Source organism: Xiphophorus maculatus, chromosome 15 (genome assembly GCF_002775205.1).
Source record: "Xiphophorus maculatus strain JP 163 A chromosome 15, X_maculatus-5.0-male, whole genome shotgun sequence".
NCBI classification, from domain to species: domain Eukaryota; kingdom Metazoa; phylum Chordata; class Actinopteri; order Cyprinodontiformes; family Poeciliidae; genus Xiphophorus; species Xiphophorus maculatus.
This window is the reverse complement of record NC_036457.1, coordinates 18,013,219-18,035,512: the sequence shown is the minus strand read 5'-3', so window position 1 is coordinate 18,035,512 and position 22,294 is coordinate 18,013,219. Positions and strand designations below refer to the sequence as shown.

Here is a 22,294-nt window from a genome sequence, read left to right as displayed (position 1 = left end):
AGGTGAATGCAGAAACCGGATACCCTGGAAGGCAGGGAGTTTGAATGGGTTGGAATAAAGGGGGAGCATTTTGTTTTTGCTTTCAGACTTTAGATAGTAAAAGTAAGAATGTAGCTAGTCTGTTTAGCGGGTCATATTTGGCCTGGCGATCACATGTCAAACGGCTGCTGAAATTCCATCAAGAAGATGCTGTACACACCCCTGCCTAACAGAGCCAGCTTTTACCTTTTCGTGAACTGACCCGCAGCCTTTTGCTCACTTGAACTGAGGCGAATGTTGGGCATTCAATTCCACTGACTGCGATGATTGTAAAGCGCTTATGCGAAAGCTGATCATGCAAGTGGACGAAAAACGGGCTCGTCTGGCAGAATCGATAACTGGCGGCGGAGAGAAAGGGATACGAGCACAAAAGCTCTTCATCTTCTCATCTGTTTGCGTGTATTATGGAATTAGAGGATAATTGCGTTAGCATTTATGCCATGTAACAGCCACCAGGGGAAAATCTGTAGATGTTCTCGGGCCCCTTTCTGATCCTCTTAAATGCCAGAGTCGTCTTTGGGGTTTGCGAATGTACAAAAGACGTCCTGATTACATACTGGCTGCTTGGCTGTAGGAGGAGATTATAGCATGAAACGTTAGAATTTTGCCAGTGACGGATATTTAGGAGAGAGTGTACCACTTTTTATGGATAGTTTCTGTCCAGATGGCTCTTTAAATTCACAGAGTTGGTTAGTGTCAGGGAGGCAAATGAAGCCAGTTATTCATCTCACTTACACACTGAGAGGAGCAGACACCCATGACAGCCAATTATTCTTCTCGTCTGCACTGTGGCTTATTTAGTTCTCATCTTTACTCCTCCACTGCTATTGGGAAGAGTTCAGCATCAGCACATCTTTTCACCGAGGCTCCAATCCGCAAGGCTGCAGGGGCTTGTTAACACTTCAGCTTTAAGTATTTGTTTTTCCTCCCGTCTTAATGGCGATGTAATTCCTCTTGTGGAATCAAAGAAAGAGAACGATTCCATTTTCACTTAGTGCCGTTTTGAGACTTGGCCGATAATCAGAAAGGTTCCGGGATAATTATATTTGCATTAATTTGCATGTAAACAAAAGACCATCTCAGAACCTTTCGGGGGAGTTTTCTTTTCCTGTTACTTTAGTTCACCTGTTTATTGCGCAATGGTGAAAACTCATCTTGTTAAAAAAAACAGACAAAAAAACCGATACATTAAATTTCCCCTCAATTGTTTCATAGAACCTCTACCTTTTTCTTTGGATCAGTTTTTCTGTCCTAGTGGAATTTTGGAGCTTTGCAATTTACAGCATAAACTATAAGAAAAACATTTTTGGTCTGTAGCTAAATTTTATTTGTCTTTTCAAGGTAGCTATCTAGGCAAAAACAAGCACAATAAAATATGATAATTCAAATGTACAGAAATATGTTGCTTGAACTTATATCTTACAATAATTCCGATAATGTCTGAGTTAGCAAATTAAGCATCCAGAAATATTAAGTTCTCTATAGTGGCTTTAGGAACTTGGATTGGCAACAGTCATCAATAAACTCACATTGGTGCCAATAAAACGCCCCTTACCCGTGGCTGTCTTTGCCAGCATCCATATCCATTCTGTGATTTGGTTTTCTTCAGAGCAGAAAACCAAACCCAGCCATGAGCAATTTCAGATGTCTCTCAGTCTTATCACTGGCAGGCTCTCCTATCTTGCTGAATCTCGCCTTAGTCAACAAAAGATGTAAAAGGGGATTAAGGCATTGATTTTTGTAGCTGCGCCGTGGCTCGCTACACCGTGGCAGAGGGTTTGAAGATGATGGCTTAAAAGGATTTTCAAAGTAGGATCCAGTGCTACATCTCTGCCCACCGCTCCTTTAAACACATGACACGTAGCCCTGTGTATGATGGATGCGGCGTAAGCCGAGGCCGTCTCTGAAACCCTTCAGAAACCGCGCGCTTAGTTGATGAAAGTGCTCTTGCAGCGGCGCAACATCGGCCGATGATTGGGGAAAGACGGAGAGCGGTCTGAAAGATTTTTGCTGAGGTGAACTTTTGTGAAAGATGTAAGGCTCGAGATCCAGGAGCAACCGAGGACACTGCAGAGCAAGCGGCGTTCTCTTTCTGCTTGTTGCTAGGATACAAGGCCTCTATTTTTCTTTTTTCCCCCATTTTTTCCCTCACTATTATGTGGTGTGCTGTGCTCTCCTTTCACCACAGAGAGGCACCTCGTTTGGCTTCGCTCATCTCCACTGTCCACTTCTCAACGCTTTTGAAAATTGATTTTTTTTTTTTTTTACTTTGACAAATTTCTCCTGATATCTCTTATGTTGTTCTCTGCAAAGCTTCTAAACAAGCTCAATCCTGTTGCAGGAGGAATGCAGATGGATAGATGCTGTATTTCTTGCTGTTGATTGCTGCTATGCTGCGCTTCTTTAAGGAGGAATGCATGCTTTATGCCTCAAGGGGCCTCCCTGTAGTCTGTTGCATAATGTAGTAAGATACACCAGTTGGTATTAAACTGGGAACCATGAGCAGGACTGCGCCAGCCAGGCTGGATATGGTGGAGTTTATGCAACCTGAAATTACACAGAAAGTGTCCCCTGCAAGCACTTTCCATGCAGAAGTTAATAATTAACTGTTTGCAAAACAGAGGAGATAGCAAGAATGAAAGCAGACTCTTGGCTGTTGCCACGGTTATGGCAACGCGGTGTACCGGATGGATGAGGTGCCCGCATGAGTAACCATCAGGGAGAACGCTGAAGTTTTAAAAGTGAAGAAATACGTAAGAAAAAGGAAAAAAAAAAAGGAGGCTTGAGGCTATGTAGGGTCAGCAGAAGATCTGAAGGCTCAAGCAGCAAGGGCTGGAAATGAATAACATTTGAACAAAAAAGATGAGAGGGGGGATAGATTGCAGCAGAGATGAAGCTGTGAGGAAGAAAAAAAGGAGAGCATGCGCTGTTGAAGGAAGGGAGGAAGTATGTGGGAAAGAGACGTTATTAACGAGACGCAAAGCCCAGACAGATCTTGCACCAGCAGCGCTCCAAACAGCTCAATTCATAAGAGCGACTCCTTTAAAGAGCCAGCGCTGGCCATTTAAATCTTTAGTGGGTAGTTTGTAGTTTGTGACCAATTTCAAAACACAGGTTTTCAGAACGCTGTGACTCACCGATACCGAGTTGAACCGATTTTTTTTTTTTTTTTGCTTCAGTTTTTTCTTTATTCTGTCCTTTCTTCCGTCTTCTCTGGAAGAAACCCAGTAAAAATGTTTCTACACTCTTAAATTGAACGTAGAGACGTCAATTAACCTCACATGCCTGTGGAGTGCTTAGAGAGACATGCAAACTTCATTCAGAAAAAAAACACATTTGAACTCAGAAACGTACTTTTGCGAGGTAGCAATGCTAACAGGCTACTGTTGCACATGGCTTTAGCTGTAATTAACAAGCTTACATCTTAAACTTTTATATTTCATAATTAGCATGTGTAGCATGCTAGCGTTGCAAAAGAAACTCTCAGTCACCGTTTATTCAGTTCCTTTAAATCTGCAAACATTTCCAAACCAGAGCGTTTTATGATTGCGGTTAAAGACTGAAAACGATGAAACAGCAGTTTGACTGTATTTCTGTTGATTTAACTGATATGTTGTAGAAAATGGTTTACTTATAAGTTTCTATTTATCTATTCTTCCTCTTATTCCATTTTAAAATTCCTTAGTGATCCTAAAAACTCTTCTTCCCTCAGTAAAAACTTCCACACCAATGAGCGGTGCTGATTTCTCTTTGCATCTCGACCTACAAGCTGATCTAGCTAGTAAAGTTATGTCACCCCTATGTTTTTAAGAGCATTCAATAAATGGCAATAACTCCCAGTCTTAATGCTTAACTGCATCTTTCTGCTGTGTAAGTACGTTTTTCCTTGACATTTACGACTCGACGCTTTAAACCCCCTTTCTGCATTTCATTCAGAAGCGAAATCCATCATAGGACAACATTCTGGCAAACGCGAGCGCGTATTTCACCATCGGCGCAGCTCCGACTTCATCTGCTTCCACGCTGTGTCACCATTAAATATCTCAGCGGTGGTCTGAGAGTCGCCTTATTTGCAGCTCTTCTTTTTATGAATTACTCCCGTCACAGGGAAGCATTTCTCACGAAGCTCCCCTGCTTGTGTAAAGGCGGCAGATGTTGTTGCCTTTATGGGGAACTACGGCACAGAGACTTTAAATTTCTGAAGAACATGAATCAGAGGAGCTCACCCTGACAGGATCTTGGCCGATGGTTGTGCTGGGTGGAGCGTATTGTCATTAGGTTGTAATAAAGCTGTAATAAGAAGCAGTTGAGGGGGTTAAGCAAGGCGGGCCCTTCCCTTTTTCCGCCTCAAGGAATTCCATACAACAGGAGGAGAAAGTTGATAGATGGGTCAAATATGTGACTTCCCTGGAAAAGGAAAAGCACAACAAACAAATTCCTTCATGTGACTTAATCACTTTTCCTGTTATGTATTTATTTATTTATTAAATAACCTGCAACAGTGGACGTATTTAGATCTCTACAAGCTGCTGTATTATCATTATTGTGTTTTTTGGGTTATTTTGCTGATGGCACACAGATTAAAGAAAGCACTCGATCCATTACTCGCCCCATTTGATCCACTACATGCTTTCAGGGATGTTGGACAATTTCCCACAACAAGCTGTTTGTCCAGCAGGCCAGGTCGCCGTCCTATCAGGGAGGAGGAGAGTAGCAAATTCACACCTACAGGCGCGTTTACGGCCGACCGGGGTTTCAAACCGAACGCCGTTCCTGCTGCGACGAGAAACAGGTTTCTCTCTAACCAGAGAGGCTTTATGTTTCAGAGGAAAAGGTTTGAGTGTTTTGCCAAGGACAAAAAGCTAGCATATGTCGCTGTATACTAATCTAGGGCTTTTACAGTAAGATGATTAAAGGTTTGATAACCCTGCGTTTAAAAAAAAGAAGAAAAAAAAGACAACACTAAGGGCTTATTTAGATCCTGTCAGAGCTGATTTACCAACCTTCTTTTTTTTTTTTTTTTTTGCACAAATCGCGGTATAATTCAGATTTAGTTTTGCTTAAACTTAATTTTTAACCGTTCCCTCGACGCTGTCCGCTTCGCTCTGGTTGTGTTGGTTAGATCCAGTGAGGCGGTGGACCACCTGCTGACCGCTGTCTGGGCCTGACCGTTGCCGCTCCCCGCTAATGTGAGCTGACACGGCGACTCTCAAAGGACAGCTGGCTCTGCAGACGACAATGGACACAGAAGAGTGTCTGACCCAAAACTTGTGTTTGACTTGAGTGGGATGCTATATTCTGAAAAAAACCCAAAAAACTAAATATAATTCTGATTTTTAGTCATTCTTGTCTTTTCAGCTTTAAATGCAGCAGACATGTCTTGTTGTTATGATGATAATTTAAAGTTCACAGAATATTAGTGCATCCTTTGGTGTACTTTTATAATCTCTCCCTTTATATTTACTTATTTTTAACACTCAGTGCTGCTGCAAAACTAGGATCAATTTCACTTATAACAATTAACTAATTATTCCTAATGGAAGTTTTGATACACAGAAATTATAACAAAACAAAACAAAATCAGACAAACAAACAAAACGAGTCACTGAAAGCCTCTTTCTCAGTAACACTGTAGTATCTGTTATGGTCTTTGCTCACCATGACAAATCCAATGAGTTTATGCCAACAAGTGGGAAACAAAATGCCTTTATTTGTCCAAATAAAAGCTGTAAGGGTTCCAGATTTCATTCCCAATGCAATATTCCCAGCTATCATACTGGGGCATTCCCACATTGATTGGAATCGGTCAACCTCTGCATCCCCAATTCGAAGGTTCATAAAATGGCGCTCGCTCAACATTGCAGAACGCAGCGGCGACAGTTTCAGACTTTGCTTCCTGTTTCTCCACGTCATTTCTTGCTCCGTTTGGTATTTAGAGAAGAAAAAACAAAACAAAACAAAAAACTATGGCTTCAGTTTCATCAGCTTCAAAACGACATTGCGTGTGTAGCCAACAACAAGCGAGAAAGTGTTACTTGATGACAAGGTCCTGAATAGTAAAATTACCAGTTGATGGCTCGTCATTAGCCTTTATGAGGTGTTTGTGTGTGAGGGCGTGGGCGTTTGTGTGTGTGTGGCCAGATAGAGTACCACTGTGGTCTTCATCAGATTGATTCAGGCCAGGTTAACCATCTGGCTATAAACCTCTAGTCTCACTTGCTAATGGAATTTCATCCTGTAGACACACCACAAGCATGTGTGTACATGCTTGTGGTGTGTGTGTGCGTGCGTGGGCGTGTGGGGGTGTGTGTGGGGGTGTTTAACGCTTAGAAGAAGCAACACTAATAAACCTAATGGTTGTGAAGGCAGACGGGGGTTTTAGGCCTATTAAAAAGGACAGACTGCTTCAACTCTACAGTGGCACTTATGGATCGCAACACTTATGATGCCTCTGAATAATTTATGCCGCTACTTAAAATTCCCCCTACACGCTGTCTGAGCTCCGGTTTGGACATAAATTAAAAATGTGCTTCCTCGTCGCATCGGTTTTAAAGCCCGTCAATTTTAAAAATCTCTGTGGCAGCAAGAGGTTTATTGTTTGAGAAGCGAAGAAAAGGGTCAATGTTTGGAACAGGAACGCCTGATGAAGCCGTTCATCGGCTACACTTAGATGTTTATTGGCATAATTAATCAGTGTCATGTGTTTGGAGCAGGGTTGCAGGAGGTTGCTGCTGTGTGTGTGTGTGTGTTTTTTTTTTTTTATTTTTATGGATTGTTTCCTTGTTGGTGTGCTTAGCACACCAGATCGTGGCGCCTGTATCAGCGCTAACTCTTTTCCCACTCACCTTTTCTATCTCTTTGTTTACGAACTGACCTGTTGTAATTGTTACACATCACACAACTAATTATTTGTGGATTACAGGGGTCATTTCACACAATCCTCATAATGGCTTCCAATTATTCCTTTGAAACAAGAGAACGCACTGAGCTAATTATATCCTGATTTCTCATTTTTGTTGCCATTTCATTGAGATTCTTCAGCTGCTTTTGTTTGATAGCATCTAATTTTACATTTGGCATCACCTTTTCTCACATCACAGCTTCTTCTTCTTCATTGGGAGGAGATTGTGTAATTAACTAAATTATTCAAATTTGCCATCATAGCCTTCACTAAATAAATAAAAAAAAGACTTTTTGTTTTTTGCGCAACACGTGCTACACTGAAAACCAACCGGTTCCAATCATCCTCCGATTTATTGGCGCGTCACTAGAACTGAGCTGAGCTGGGAGCCGTTGCTTTAAGAACCGAATGAATAGGTTTGAGGCCAGATCCAATATATAGGAGGAACAAGTCAACAATCAGACAAGTTCGGACACCTGAGGAATGCTTGGGAGCTCCCATCAAAATGGGTTAGACATGTGTCCCATCAGCTCATCTGTCAGCCCTGCAGGTGGCAAAAACAAACAAAAAAATGTAAGAATAACCAGAAGCATCTGCTTAATATTTGCTTGTTAGAGCCCATGAGACTTTTCTCAGCTGCGGGATAATACTGGCAGTTTCAAACATTCCAGTCAACTCGTCACTTCCCAGAAGTCCCACTTTAGTGTCCAAAAACATACATAGATGTGCTGTTGCCTTTCTTCCAAAGCGCGCCACGTGACCCGTCACTTTAAGGATTAAAGATGTCATTTCTGTGCCGCTGCCGCTTATAAGACTCTTGGTTAAAAATAGATTTTGCATCTGAACACGTGAGAAGGTGATTTGCTCCCTCCTTGGACGCATTTCACACAGTTCTGGTCAAGAACACATTGGTCACTTTTAAGTTGTGTTTAAACTGAAGGGCTAAGCTAATCTGCTCTGGGGTTTATGGTAAATTACACCAGACACAGCCAAGACAAAGAGCTTCATTTTGGAAACTATATCAAACATGAGCATGAGCTAATTCCAAGTTTGGTTTTTGGCAACACCAGATCATAATGTATTCTTTCCATTTTTGAGAAATCAATCACATGTTGGCCAAGCACTGTGATATGTATGGTACTGATGTGATAACGTACAAACAAACGAAGCGCCGATAAGCTAACGTGGGTATGTGCTTGTCTCAGTGGTAGTAAATGCTGAACTTGTGGGTTTCTTGACAATTCCAGTTCAAATTCCAATTTCAGGAGGCTCCTTTTATTTCTACATTCAACTGGGGAACTTGGAAAAATCCAGCTTCTCTGTGCAAAGCAAACACAACATTAGGCAGTTACCATTTTACAATTTACCGTAATTCTTTATCATTAAACATTTCCATCAGTGTAAGTGTGCATAGATAATTGTCTTCTTCTATGTTCAGGATCCGGTAGTGTTTATTGAGCCTTTGTTTGTCCTGTCCACCCAGATTTTCTTGTCTCTTCGATGCGCGTTGCGTCTCGCTGCCGTTCTCATGTTACCCTTCCAGTGGCTTTATTTTTCCAGACGACAGCAAAGTCTAAGCGCTGTCATCTTCATTTAGTTTCATCCAACGCTGCCGGACCGAGCGGGAGTGCTGCTGAGCTCCGGCCCAACGTCACTGCTGTTCCTAGCTGTGGTTGGGATGAGATAACCGTCTATCCGCGCCGCTCTTACGTAATTGCTTTTTTTTGTCTTTGTGGCCTTTACCGTGCCAATAGCCCTCCACAGATCCCTTTCAGCCTACATGGGTAGGCGAAAGGTTGCTAAAGCTCAAGCCAGCACAGGAAATGTTCTCTTTAGCCATGTGGTTTTATTGGAATGATCTTTTTTCTTTTTTCCTTTCCTTTTGGATTAGTGAAAAGTTCCAATATTACGTTGTTTTCAGACAGTATCTTTCTCTGTTTTCCTGCATGTTGTCGCAGGTAAAAAAACTTCATCTGGAGATTTACATCAAAACAGAAGAGCAGGGAGCTTTTGTCCACACTTGTGTACAGTAGCAAAGCCACAAGTTGAGACTTGCCTGGCCTCCTTTTCTCTCTGGGATTTGGATTCAGATGAAATCATAGTTTATGATTTCATAAAGGGGGGGGGAACTCTTAATGGCACCACAACATGATGTCATTAGAATGAAAAAGATTGTTTTCACTGGATCTGAAGAAGCAGTCCTGGTTTGCAGATTGCCTCAGAGGCCCTCATGGGAGATGGGATTTTAGGCTGCCGATAATAACGGGGGTTTTAGGGTTCCGCTTATGGAAAGATCGTCCTCTGTGTTTACTGTGTAACTGCGCGCCATCAGGCCCTGCTTACATAAGCAGAACCTTTGCCAGCTCAGCAGTCAGACGGGCTTTAAAAGAAATGCAGATTTATGCAAATGAGGTCGCTGAGGGGGATTGTGGCGTCGAAACCCTGACAACCGGGAAAGGAATGGGGTTAAATAGGGCTGTGGGGCTCCAAGACGACTTTCTCCACCCTCGAGGCCCTCCGTTGTTGTTTTACACACCGCGTTGGCTGGCGGCTCGCACGTGATAAAGCCAGCTATCGCATAACAACCACCTACTCCGTGTTTTGTCACGGTACGATTCCTAACTCCGCTGGATTTTGCTGGGATTTTAGGTGATGTGCCAAGTGCAAGTTGCTAGACCTTGTAAGTCTTTTGCAAGTTTAGAAGTTGACATTCTTGTCAGTGTTTCACTCCATCAGTCTTCCCCTCAATTCAGAACAGCTTTTCATGCCTGATGCTATCATCGCGCTTTATTGTGCGGATGGTGTGTTCAGGGTGATGGAGTTTTTATCGCATACGGACAAAAAAGTGCATTTTTGTTCCCGTGTCTCCAACAGACTTCTGGCAAATTCCAAAGGGAACTTTTTTAAATACTTTCTTTCAACCCTGGCTTTCTTCTTCCATGGACGACGAGATGGCTGAAAAACTCATCCTGATATAAGCATTTCCTATCAGTCTATCCATAATTGTTGATATCAATAATTATTGATCTGAAATACTGCCAAACTGGTGGCATGACCTTTTCCTTTTGACTCCACGGCACGATGGCGAAACCTGGAACTGCTGCAGTGCAAGTTACTCAACCGGTTGTTGCCAGGTAACCACAGAATTACTGAGTTGCTAGGTAACCAAAGAGTGAGTGAGTTAGTTGATGCCACCAATCTACCTTAGCTGGCTGTTAGAGGCCAACATCTCCCAGAATGCTTTGCCGTTCTGAATCAGAGTTAACTATATATTCTACATATTGAATAGTCAATTTGACAGAATTGGAATTCTATCCATTTTTGATATTGATCAAGTGTCTATCGCGATACAAATTGCTATTGATTTTTGATTTATTTTCCAGCTCTTAACAGGACATATTAGTTGCGTACATTTTAAGTACTTATAACTTCACCACAATACATATGAATGCCACACCTTACGTATTGTATATTTCTGAGAAACACTTTTAGCTATCAGTTTCCATCCCACCGTAAAATCAAGAAGTACTTTACATAGCGCCCTGCATGAATACTCTTGCAGGACACTGTAGCTTAATCCTGCAAGCAAATGAGTCGCAAACCCCCTAAACAGACAATTTCATCATTCCAGCTGCAGGACAGCGGAACGTATGAGAGGATTTCGCAGCCATATGGCTGTCCGCCCTCTCCGTGGTATGAAAGCAGAGACTGACTTGACTGATTTAGCAAACTGTTGCATCACAATCTAACATCAGACGGGTATTGTTACCCAGGACCATTGATGTTGGTCGTTCCTTATGTAACCGATGGGGATGCTGGAGGGCACTTGAAGGTGAAAAAGACAAGAGGTTATGGTACAAAATATTCTGCTAAATAACAAAGAACATAATTTCTACATGGGCGAGTTCACAAGTTGCACAACACATCCAGAGGAGAACAATAGCCCATAGCTAATCTCCAAATGCCACATAATCCCTTCGGGGTTTTTTTGTCTTGCGATGAATGGCCACTCTGCTCACACATGAACTGTAATTACGATCTTGAACCAAATATTAGCCCGCAGCTTTGATTTCATGGGATTAAAACCAAACGAGCCTGCCCCGACTGCCTTTCTTCTGGCCCAATCAAATGATTAGGATCTGGCAGCTTTAGCTGATGTCTCACTGCAAATACTCGCCGTCGGTGAAAGGTAAACGTATTTCTAAAGGACATTAATGCGTTCGCAAATTAGTATGTAGCTCATGCACAGACGCACACTGGACTTGTCACAACCACAGTCCTATTTTTAGCCCGGCCGCGCTGGCCCGGAGGTGCGAGGAGACATCCGCTGACCCTGCAGAAGGTGGTGATGTCAAGCCGAGGAGACGGCAGAGAAATGCATCACTTTCCCGGACAGAATGGGTGACAGCAGCGCTGTTTGCTTCGGTGTCCATAAATAAAGCAAGCAAAGCGGGAATGTCTCTCTCTCTCTCTCTCTCCACCTCCGACAGGGACGACGTTAACTGAGCGATCGATCCTCGGACATCGGTTTCCACATGTCCCAATTCATTAAACGGCACCACCTGAGCCGCATGCGGCGCTGAGTGGCTGGCACATCATGATTACACGCATAACGAGATTCGATTATTGCGGGTAATTAGATTAGGTCAGTAATGACTCCCTGTCATGTTGTTTAGCTTTAATGGTCTGATTGATTTGTGCTGTGCGTCACATGTGGGGGCAGAGGGGAAATGAAGCGGCCTGCTGTTTGGTTTTTATTTTAGGCGGGACTCCTCGCTTTGCGCTTTGTTAAAAACAACACACCCAGCAAATAGTCTGTAACAGACATTGGGTGGTTTTAAATTATTATAATATGACAATACCGATTTGGTTTCAAGCTATTTACATAAAAAATATATCATGTGATGTCATTTTTTTTACTTAAAGCAGAAAAGGAACATTTAGTCCTACGTCTGCCACAATACTATGTTGAACATAACACTATTAAAATTGTTACCTATAACATTTATTTATGTTATTTTTATTTTGACATCGCTTTAATGACTTATGTTATAACTTTTATCTTTGGGGAGGCAGTGCAAGTAGCTAATATTAGCTGGAAAAGCTAATGGCTTAGCTTTGTTGTGCTATCTACAGTTAGCTGCTAGCAGACATGCTGCCTTGTCAACAGCTCTACATTAATAAGAGTGATTTAAGCCCTTTTAAATTCCTTTAACCCTTTGTAAAGTCTCTTATTTTTTCCCTAATTTTATGGTTTTCATTTTTATTCCTCAGAATTCCACCTTCACCACGTCAGCCATATTTATATAACCCTAAAAAGTGTGTAATTGTGAAGTGTATGAAAACAATTTGGCAAATTAGCAACTAGACCTCCACATTTACTGTTATTCATGTTTGACAAGTATAACAAAGTGCTGTGATCCAGCATAACATTAACATAAATGGGGTATTTAAAAGTAGTTCACCCTCATTTTTTATAAAAAGAAATAAAACATCATGTTCAAATCAAATAATCAGATGATCTTCATATTCTAAACAAGTTAAATCTCCATTTTAAAAATGCTCCAGATTTGAACTCGACACAAAATATGTCATGTAAAGAAACCAGCAAATAGTACAACATTGTGTAGACTTTCATATTGATCAGAACTTTTGTTCATTTTTATATATGGAGATTCATTTTAGATTCATTTTAGATTTTAAATAATTGCTCCCACTTCCTGTTTGCTGTGAAATTTCCGTGAAAAATTTGGTTTAAATAATTGGCTGTGTTTTCTTTGTTGCTGCCGCACCGAAAAGACATTTCAGCTCTTAACTCTTAAAGCAGAATTAAATGTTGCTAACAAGAACTTTGTGTCAAGCACATTAAAGTATGAGTCAGATATTCAAACGGAGCTTAAAGAAATTTTTTCATTTATTTATTTTTTTTAATCATCGTTTTTCAGTAGAGAACACAGCTAGGATTCTGTGGTCACGGTTCAAGGTGTCCTCACAGCTAATCAGCTTTCTTCTTTCCATACCCTCAACCTACAGTGAATCAGAGGAATGGGATTATTTAAAAAAATAATAGTAAAGAAAGAAAGAAACTTAAACGCTTCAAGGAAGGTTGTTAAAACCCACTAAGAAAACAAATGAGTACAAAGTCGATTCCACCTAGTCCGTGTTTTACGGTTGCTCAGAGAAGATGTCCTTCGGTTGCGTAATCCAACCGACACTTTGACTTTGACACAAGTCCCTCCACATGCACTGCACCTCTCTAAGCATGAAGTCATTCTCAGCTGTCTTGACATGCCAAGACACACATTTCTACATCCTTATCTACATAACAAATGTGCTTTTTTTATTTTTTTTACCCGCTTCCAGATCACTCTCCTACACAAAAAACACTGTGCATGGTGAGGTGAGGTGCTCTCTCTCTCTCTCTCTCCTCCCAGAGTGGGTGCCATGTCTTGTCAGATGGGGTTAGCTCCCTGCCAGCTGATGAGCCAGTCGAGCCTTTGAAGCCCTTCCTGGGGCTTGTGGGTTACGTGCTTGGGTTGCCAGGTTCTGCTGTTCCCCTCATTAATGCAGCATGGGTACCCACTTAACGTGCTCCTCTCTGTTGATCTGGCCAGCTTGCCCCGGCCTTGACCCATCGCTGCCCAGTCGAGCAGAAGAAGCACGTGTTAACTCTGAGAGGACTCATGCATACATGCACTTATATACTGACACAGTAGCAAATATTAGGTCAGGGTTGTTGTTTTTTGTATTGATTTGCACTGTAAAAAAGACTAAAGTTATTGGGGCAGAAACATTGGGTGCAGCTGTCCATTGATCTTCTGCTCTTGCTATCCTCAAATGCACATAAGAGACACTTTTGATATGAGTCTTTTAATAAAGCATAACTTCAAAACCACTTTAGGTGCACCTTATGGCGCAGCGTGTATTTTTAACTCCCATTGACATGACTGCCTTGTTTTAAAATAAGTATCAGCAGCTGTAGAGTCAATGCTAAGTAGAATTAGAAATATATAATGTCATTATTTCTACAACAATACATTTCCACCATATTCCTTTGTCTTATTCCTATGCGACTACCTTCTTAGTTCTCAGACTGTAGAAAAAACCCCATAGATCCATGACAGAACTTACATCTCCACATTCTCCGCTAACGCCTAAATACCGGGATCAAATAAATTGAGACACGACGACAAAGCAGGGAAAACATACCCACTCCTGATACTGTTGAACACTGTACATTTTACACCCTTCATCCCAGTACACACTCACTATTCAAAAGACATCAGAGGCTGCATACCGACAATAAATGCCTGTCAGGACCTGATGTTTTTCTGTTTGTGCTTTAAGCTGATGAAATGCAGTATGACATATTTATTCATAAATATTTATGCTTTTGGTTCAACAAATACATTTAAAGATGCAGTATTATGTAAAATTGTCTCTTCTGAGCTTTTCATCATGTTATAATGTTATTCCCTCATCAAAAACATACGCTGGAGTATTGCCTTGATTCTTTCATGCATGTTTGAGAAATCCCTTAATCTCCCATGGCAACCATTCATCTGTGCAAAATGCCTGGTTTGACCTAGCGTTGCCTTCGAGACACGTTCAAGCTTCAGTTTCCAAGCTTACGAGCCTCCGCCTCCCTCCCCACTCAGCTCCTTCAGACTAGCTAGCAGCCATTAGCAAACACCCGGTGGAACTGTGCTGCAGCTGAGCTCATTGTAGGAGCTGCTTCTCAGTGAAACGCTGGTAAAAACGTTGTTAAAGGGTTTACAGAGGAGCCATATTGTGATGACTTCCTGAAAGCAGAGTTTCAGAAAGAGCGGGAGTTTTTAAAGAGATGCCTTGATTTAATTTCAAGGCATTAAATCAGAAAGTAAATAGTAATATTTGATATATGTAGCATTTGTATAACTGGAGGTATAATAGTTACTTGACAGTACTATAAAATGGCCTGGAAAATGCATAATACTGCCCTTTTTAAGAACCAATTGACCATAAAAGGGAACATATGCTGCAGACTCGTTAATAGTGCAGTTGGACATGGATTAGAAATCTGTTAGTCCCTTAGAGTAGGTTCAGATTTTCAAGGTGTTATTAGTACCTTTGACATCCAGGATTTACAAAGTTATTTACGCTTTAAGCTTAGAAAGAAAATTCTTATGTCTGCCCAGTTCTCTTTCTTCCAATCATTGCTGCCTTCATCCATAAGCCGTGGCGCCTCAATGCTTTAGCTTATTTTCTTTTCATTTTTTTTAGGGACTTCTTTTCATATTTTACTTCCCAGCATGATATCCAATGCGTTGCAGACTGACGTGGCTTTGTTCGGTTGTTGGTTAGCCGGGACGTTTTGGTGCGTTAACTGGATGCAGTAGAAGCTCTGAGGTTGGCCTTTTCTGGAATCCGCTGCAGTTGGAATAAGTTGTTGCCGAAGGAGAAGGAGAAGAAGGGAGAGCTTGGACTGTTTCAACTCTTTCTTCAACATCTTGAGGTAATTGACCCAACCTGGTCCCGCCTTAAACACACACAAACGCACGCCTGCGCGCACGCACACACAGTGTAATCACAGATGGGTTTAAAAATCCCCTTTCTTCCACAACCCTCATGCACATTTTCCCTCCCTCCCACACAAACTCACGCTGTCAGCTTAGACATCCTTTCAAACCCACACACACACACACACACACACACACACTTCCAAACGCAACACATAGGCATTCACTCTTAGCACACATGCACGTACACACATTGCTTAGAGAATATCCATGTTTCTGTGCTAAAACACTGAAATACAGCTGTGAATAGGAGATGAAAGCCAGAGCTGAGCCAGGAATAATAAAAGCAGGCTGATTTCAGCATGCTGTGGGCTCCTAAACTGCTCTGGGATCTGACTAGAAAACATGAGGGGATTCCAACGCATGGTCCTTTTTTTTCAACCGGAGTATTTTACCCAAGCTACTTTGATGTTGCAAAGACCTTGGAGTCCACACCAGTGGAGGACAGTTTATTGCGTCGTTCCCTTCAGCGTCGTATTACTGCCTAATTTTAATATTCTCATATGCCGAACCTCCGCAGCAATATCCAATTCCTGCGACGTCTCCTACTAGCATACCTGATGCGTCTTTGTTTGCGCTCCTCAGTCTGTTTTTAATAGGCAGTCGTGTTTTGAACTACAATAAACTTTTTCCCGCCCCAATGTCCCATAATGGGATTTGTGGCATGCACCCCAAAAGGCGGGATGCGCAAGTTATGAACAGATGAAAGGGAATGCGGCCAATTTAAAGAGAGTTTCACCAATCCTAGCAGTTTCTATTGTAATCATAATCAAACGCTATAAATAACGTTTAGATTTACTCCAACAGAGAAAAAGGTGACGGGGAAAAGGTCGCTGGAGATCATACAGCTGGAGAGTTTTGGGTTTCATCTAAAATTCTGCTGAAAGGGTGTTAACATTGACTTTACAGGAAGTAAAAGATTATTAGCCCGTTGGCTATTACCCATGTTGGTTTCGCATGATGCAAGAGGGAAGACACTTGAGGTGAAAGAAGGACATAACAACTTAAGTCCGTGAAGCATCAGCGCCGTATTTCTTTTACATATTCTATTCTCCACACTGCAGCACAGCTAACCCTTACAGCAAGTTAGACAAGGTGAAAAGCTGAGAAAGAGTGTTCTAGCCAGTTCAGTGTAGATAAGTTCGTCAATTCGCAGCAAGCGAAAAGTTGTGGCTTGGTCCTCGGTTTCCTCCTCTAATACGTCGATGCTCTGAAGCTGCAGACAGATTTGCATATCCATGTATGAATGTGTGCCTGTTTGTGACTGCAGTGGGTGAATGCGGCTCCTGTGGGTAGCGCTTTTATTGGTCAATATGGCTAGAAAAGTGAGGTATGAATTGTCAATGTACTATTTAACAGGTAATTTGGATCAAAGATTTTGGGTAGCAAGTTTCTCACAATAATTTCTCACAATGGAATTTTGGCCCATTCTTCCTAAAAGAACTGGTGTTACTGAGGCAGTATACCTTTCACCTTTCACGGTTTTATAATGGCTGGATTATTCTTTGGTTGATTTGCATATTTTGCACCAAGCACCTCTGACAAACAATAGTTTTGGTCATCTTAACTATCAGCTGACCTAAAATAGGAAAAGCTGAACTTAATGTCAGACAGTAAGCATAAAAAGGCTATTTTTCTACACAGTGTATGTAAATATCTGGTTTCAAATGTATAAGATGATATAAGGAGATTATCATGAGACAGTAATTCTGGTGTAGGGAGGTATTGTAAAGTAAAGCTTTATTGGGTCACCCCTAATAACCTAATCATGTTGTTTTAACAAATGAAGGAATAGTTTTTTTAAATGTTTTTGTCTTACGACTAAGCCGAGTTCAAGTTAAGTTTACGCTATAAAACTTTAACACTCCCATGCTGTGTGACTTGAATAGATGCTATTATTCATACTCTGGGTGTGGAGTTGGCCCCAATCTTAAGAGGAACTGCAGCTATCTGACTTGAAAAATGGCCAAGAGTAAGTGTGATGCGTCGCAGAAGAAACAAGATTAGCTGATAAGCTGTTATAGACAGATGGAGATGGGGTATTCTGAAGCCTAGGAGCAAAACAAAGCAGGGTCAGCAGAGGTCAGGGCCTTTCTAAAGGAACGGGGCTTGGATTTCTTTCGGCTGAACTGTCCTTGTTTGGTTTTACTCGCCGAAATGACTGTCTGGAAATAATCAAACAAAACTGTTGCGATGGTTAACGCAGGAATAATAAAAGGATGTAGTAAGAACGGAAATATATCAAGGGGAAATGAGGAGTGGGGCAGAGTTAAGGAGGGAGTGGCCAGTGGAAGTGGGTCACAGTGGCAGTGACGCGATCCAGAGTGACGTGTTGAAAGGCGCATGGACTTGCGCCACTCTGTGCCTCACCTTGTCCAGTACTCACACACACACACACACACACACACACACACACACACACACACACACCCACACACACACACACACACACACACACACATGCACGCTCACCCTCGTCTCAAAGTCTGCAGCCTGTTGACTACTAATCTGAGCATATTCTGCATCTTTTTCTAATCCTTTAGGCAGCACATAATACTACGTTGAGCTTAAACCAGACTAGATGTAACATTACCCTCAGTGTTGGGTTGTACAAACCAGTGCAAGTAGGATAAGATAAGCATTTTATCTCAACAGTGCAGCTCTGGTATGATCAGAAGCCGTTCCTGAGGAGTTGTTGAGAGGGAAAAGGTGCGATGCTTGAGGGAGCAAGGAGTGACGATGGGGCTAGAGGGAACAGTTGAATTTCCTCCCTCACCCTTCTTCCTTCAGGGTGACTCTGGAGCCCCGGTGTTAAAGACTGGCAATATGTTGCATTCTCCCTGCAGCTGCATGTGTGTTTTGGGGAAGAGTTGGACTCTCCCGCACGCTCATATTTAAATGGCACAACTATCACTCCAGCTATAAAGATGGAGAGTTTTCCTCTGGACTCCATATATTGATGCTGAGGGGAGTTTTGCAGATGCAGAGTTTAGTCATGGGCCAGTTAATGGTATCAAGCTAGCCTAAATTTTTTAAAAATGTAGCTTCAAATGAGATGCTAGCAAAAGCGCTGGAGAAACAGGAGATTTTTCCCCCACTTATTTTCAACATAAAGAATTCAGCCCTGCTTCTCCCCCCTACTGTTACTGTAGCTAGCTAGCAGTGCACAGTGCACTGCTAGCTAGCTAAATTAAGTCTTCCACGCACCTTTCTTACAAAATACAAAAATTTGAGAGGCTAAGATTAAGCTAGGATGGAACAGGATGGCCACCTATCAACCTTGTGATGTGTTTAGCATTGGTGTCAGCAAGCTACGAGTGACAGACAGATCTAGTGTCACTCGTAGCTTGCTGTATTTTACATAACCCAATTAATTAACCAGTTGATACAGGCCTGCTGTATTTGGGTTCCTCTATAAAAAACAAAATATTTGGAATATTCTACAAGACATACTGTTAATTAAAACTGTTAGATAATTTTTTATATATATTTACTCGTCTTTCATGTCTAAATAGTCAAGAAAGAAATTCAATCGATAACATTATTATAATATGCAAAAACCAGTGTATTTTATATTAGTTTATGTATTGCAGTTTTTGAATATTTTCTGCAAATACCATATGATAATAAAAATAATGTATTTTTACTCAGTGTTATCATATCATGACATTTCCAAGCCTAGGTTAAGCCTACGGGGTAGAGAAGCATGGCTGATGCCGCTAATTTTCAAAAAACACTTTCACACATTTCATTACTCTGTAGTTGTTCCTGTGAAACAAAAGTACATTCACCTTTTTTTGTTTGATTCCATAACTTAAAGAATAAGTGGTATTTAACCACTCTATGTAGTGTGTTTATCCCCACCGACCCCCTCCGTCTTTCGGAGTCCTCCCCTGTTGTTGTGTGAGCGTGCTGGTGATGACTGAAGACCGAGGAGCCTCCGTCCTAATCGGCTTGAGATCTGGCTGCAGGTCAGGCCAGCAGATGACTGCAGATTAGAGGGTCACAAGGCAGTTAGAGAGGATTAGCAGCTCTGGGCAGTCTAACCTCCTGCTGTAGGTGTCCAGCCATTGGTTGCCAAGCTGCACTGACTCTCTGTGAAAAGCCAAAGGTTTTCTGCTTTGACTCTAAAAAGGATTCACTACCTTTGAACTTTTGTTCATGTATTTGTCATATCGTAGCCATGAAGTTTAATGTGTTTTTTGGGTGGGTTTTAGGTGATATATCACACAAAAAAATAGTGGATAGTAACACATGACACATTCATTTAAAAAAATGTAACTTACATACTGAAAGTGGTGGCATTCATTTTTATTCAACCCCCTGGATGACTATTAAACAGAGACTCCAAAAATCTGCCTTATACACGGTGGTGGCAGCATAATGCTTTTCTTGAAAATGGACTAGTAAGCTCACGCTAAGATGGAAATGGCTACGTACTGAAAGAAACCCACGTTAGAGGCTTTGGAGATGCAACAACTTCAGGACTGAAATGCAATGGATTAGAATGGCTTAGTCAAAGTGTTAACCAAATGTATTTGAGAACCAGAGGCTTTGAAGATGGACGTTCTCAATCCAGTCTGACTGAATTGAGAATTGTCTACGGTTTTATTTTCCTATTGGAAGTAGATGTGCAGAATTGTCAAGAATTTCAATCGCTATATAAGCAACCTCAAAAGACTTTTAACCACAGCAAAAGGTTTCTGTACATACAGTAAGTCTTTACCCAACAAGTTAAAACTTAAAAGGCACACTTTTCACATTTTTACTGGTAAAACAGTTTGGTAAAACAACGTTTCATTTTCCTTCCACTTGACAGCCGATAAGATAAAATCCCAGCAAAAATCCATGAAGGTTTGAGGATGTAAAGTGACAAAATGTGGAAAAGTTCTGGGGTGTGAGTACTTTCGCAAGATGCAGCAGACAAGACTATTTTTCTTCATGCCTAGTTCATTTTGTCGTAAGATTTTGAGACAACCATATTGTGTTTCTTTCACATTAGGGGTGCACCGATTGCAGTTTTCTGGCCAATTGTTGATTTACTGATTTTTAGAAGCCCTCACCTGCCAAACGATTTTGGCCGATCCAGTAGTGTTTGATTTTTAGACCTTTACCAAGGTAGATAAGATCGGCTTCACATGTAAGTATCCGATCACTGATCTCTCAAAATGAAGGAAATTGGCGCCAATAAGCCGGCTGGCCGATAAATCGGTGCATGTCTACTTCCAATAGGAAAATAAAATTCTGACTCATGCTTGGTATATAATGTCTATCTCACCTCAATGATGGATAACATTTGTCATCAGTGACCTTTCACCTCAGCTTTGTTGCATCAGTGTGCCCTCTCTGTGCCACTACAGTCCCGCTTCGTAAACAAGAGTGAAATGAAGCTTTGTGTGTGTGTGTGTGTGTATGTATGCATGTGTGTGCGTTGCCAACATGCGCGCCTCCTCGCAACTCAGCTTTTATCTCAATAAATTAAACAAGCCTTTTAGACAGCGGGCTCTGAGCCACCTGCCGAGTCAGACTGCACCTCTCCCTCACACGGCTCATATCCTTCAGCTTGAACTCAGTAAACCTGATCCAGGTTAGCACAGAGTGCTGCTACGTAAGGAGGACCCCGGTTGTGCGATAATTCTGTCTTTTGGATACTTAACAAGCAGTACAAAAGACATGTGAGCCACTCAAAGGCTCTGGTTTAGCAGAAAAAGAAAAAAAGAGTAAATGTTTGTTCGTGTCGGGCTGCATTAAGTTTATTTGGCTCATAGACTATGCAACAAATGGCTAACAGCTGCAAAAAGACATTAAAGCGTTTTCAACTTGAGTAGTTTTTTTTTAAGGGTTGAAAGACACAATGAGATCAAAAACATAAAAAAATATATTTAATGAGAGGTTTTATGTAGTTTTGTTTGAGAAAACTTGACCTTTCTTTTTCATTCTTGTTCGTTTTTGCTTAAGACTCAACAGCTGATCAAATAGCAGAGCAATGAGTAAGAAGTGGGGATGCACCAATATGAAAATCCAGTAGTACTGCTATTATGACCAATAACATTAATTCCCCACCCTTTTAACACCATGAAAACATCACTGCACCACCGATTATGCTTCTCTGCTTCAGTTAAACACCGTGCGCAGCATCATTATCCTGTCACCAATCAAATGCCACAGGTCAGTCCACTTCCCTCCCCTTCTCCTCCAAAAACGCGTAACTAATGGCAACCAGATAGAAATAAACATGGGTTACAAATATTGACTGATCAGGGGTTCCTGAAACCCTTGAAAGCTGCATGGGTATAACACTAGGACTGTAAGGAAGTGGTCGCAGGAAGCTGAAAAGGCCGAAAAGGTTGTTTTGAGGGTACCGATTGGATTGCTCTTTGCCAGCCCCATGGAGAGGAGATCTGTGCCATGAAATTTTTACTTTCCTTTGTGTTTATTGAAGTATTTTTGAACTGAATAGCACTTTACACCAATCTAATGGTTCAATAACCTAAACAACAGATTTAACACAATAAATATCTTTGTTGTTGAGCTCATTTGTCTGTTTATTCAACAATGCTTATTTTGTCATTGCATGATTAATTGTGACTCATTGCAGACCGTGCAATTAACTCGATTTAAAATGTGTAATCAAGTCCCACCACTAGCAATAATACATTATAATTGACTCCTCATAAAAGCTCTTTATGTAGAATTAGTATGGAATTAGGTGTTTTTCTAGATTCTTATGTATTTTAAATCCAAATTAAAGATGCAGCAAATGATCATTTGTTGCTACTGCACCCTAGAACATAAT

At 41.4% G+C, this 22,294-nt stretch overlaps 1 protein-coding gene across 4 annotated transcripts in view; it reads left to right on the top strand.

Annotated features, from left to right (window-relative positions):
- ccdc85c (coiled-coil domain containing 85C) overlaps window positions 1–22,294 on the top strand; it is a 51,774-nt gene that overhangs the window by 12,300 nt on the left and 17,180 nt on the right. The window lies entirely within an intron of this gene.